Raw genomic sequence first — 2,099 nt, 5'->3', positions numbered from 1 at the left:
CAGGTGGGGCGCGTGGCAGCATGGGGTTCTCTCCCACACCCAGGAGGAGAGGGGGTGGAGGGGGCCTACCCTTCAGCATGTCCTGGAACTCCCGCAGTGCAGACTCTTGGGGGGCCTCCACACTGGGGTGGCCGGGGGGGCCAGAGAGGCCTCGCTGGGGGAGGCAGGAGAAAATGAGGCTCCCAAGGGGGCACTCACAGCCACCCCGACCTGGGCTCAGATCCCGGGGCTCACCGATTTCTTGTCCTGACCTCGGCACCGCTTCTTTGAGGGCCCATGATCAGGGCGCCGGACAAAGTTCAGCCACGTCACATGGGCATCTGTGAACTCAGGCCCTGAGGCCTCGGGCAGCTGAAGGGTCAGAGGACAAGCCTGTAAACTGACCACCAGGCCCCGCTGGGTCCTGCCCCACTACCCCCGGCGAACAACAGGAATCTTAGGGCCCAGGCTGCTGGGGTGGGACTCGGTGCAGACACAGGAAATATGGCAACGGGGCACTGCAGGGCTCCCCTCGGGCTCAGGCTGGGGACCCGTGTCCAGAAGCCTGCGGTCTGCTGCTGTGTTGGGACCCACATGGCCCCTCCTGCTGCTTCCTGTTCCCAGGCAGACGGGCATGGCCATGTGCACATGGAGCCAGCCCTGCCTGTCCCAACAGAGGTCCGGCCTGGCTGAGGCAGGCAATGGACAGGAGTGCTTTCCAGAGTCATGGTGAGGCTGGGGAGAGTGGGCGCTGGGTGTGCAAGCTGGCGGCCCAGGATCAGACCCTCCAGACATCTCTCGTACACCCCATTTCTGCACCAGGGCAGTGGGAGGGATAGGAACACACCCAGCCCCAAAGTCAGGGCTGAGTGAAGGGGTGTGAGCTGGGGGTTGGTCCCTCTCTGTATCCAAGTCTCACACAGGAGGGCCACAAAGTGACCAGGAGCACAGCAGACACTGGTCTGGTGGGGGAGAGCTACTGCCACGAGGCCAGTGGAGCCCCGGCCACTCCTGGAGAGCCAGCTGTCCAGGAAGACAGGCCAAGAGGTCCTGACCAAGTCTGGGGGTCTGGGAGGGCCAGGGTTTCTCCCTTCTGCAGTCCACCTGTTCCTCCGGTCACCATAGACCTGAGCCATAGTGGGCGGACCCGGGGGGCAGGTGGAGCAGGAGCCCACTTTCAGCAGGAAGAGTGGGTCTCCTGACGCCTGCAGAGGGCTGTCCTGGGGTGGGGGTGCCATGGTCAGGGGGTGCCATGGTCAGGGACAGCCGTTGTCTGCCCCCAGACTGCCTTGCCATGGCTCTGGAGGGGCAGCCCAGGCAGGTGGGGCCAGGCAGAGCAGGAACTGCCCCCAAGGATCCTCCCCCGAGCAGCTTTCCCAGAGCTTGCTGGCAGCCCACTCCCCTGGCAACAGGGCCAGAGGACTTGCTCTCCTCAGCCTGCCCAGCTGGAATATGGGGCCTCAGGCTCCAACGGGGCGCGTAGGCTGAGAGCAGCCGGGCTGGCCGCCATAGAGACGCCCGCGGGAGGTGAAGGCCAGGATCAAAGGCTCAAGGGCTGGCAGGGGGCCTGGCCCAGCAACCGCTGCCTCACTTCAAGTCCAGGAGCCACCAGGCCCTTGCTGATGGGGTCAGCTCCGAGACCCCCTCAGGGAGCCCCAGCCCAAGAGGGTGGAGACCGGAGGCTGAAGCAGGTGTGAGAGGCTCTCTTAGAGGGGATGCCAGGGGGTAGGCTGGAGCCAGGGGCCTCCCAGGACCTGGCCTCCTTCCCCATCCCAGAGGCCGTAAGGGATGCTGGCTACTCAGCAGTGGGTCAGGGCAGGGCTAGCCTTGGCCACCCCAGAAGCCAGAGTTGGAGCACCAGATTCCATCCAGGGGTCTGAGCCAGCTGCCCAAAGCACCTCCCCAGTTTGCAGTCTCACCTCAGGGCAGCAGGTTACTCAGGGCTTGATGGTCCTTAGGCTTCAGTGGGTTCAATGTAGCCCCCACAGAAGCCCCTCCACCCCCTACTCCCTCCCCAGGCCCAGAGAGGGTCCCCTGATCCACACTGTTATGGTTCCTGCCCAAAGTCCCACCCCACTCTGACAGGGGAGGCGGGCTGGAGAATGGCTCACGTGGGCCCG

The sequence above is a fragment of the Bison bison genome, unplaced genomic scaffold (genome assembly GCF_000754665.1).
Source record: "Bison bison bison isolate TAMUID 2011002044 unplaced genomic scaffold, Bison_UMD1.0 scf7180017864289, whole genome shotgun sequence".
In the NCBI taxonomy this organism is placed as follows: domain Eukaryota; kingdom Metazoa; phylum Chordata; class Mammalia; order Artiodactyla; family Bovidae; genus Bison; species Bison bison.
The sequence above is the reverse complement of the archived record's forward strand: the minus strand, read 5'-3'. Positions refer to the sequence as shown.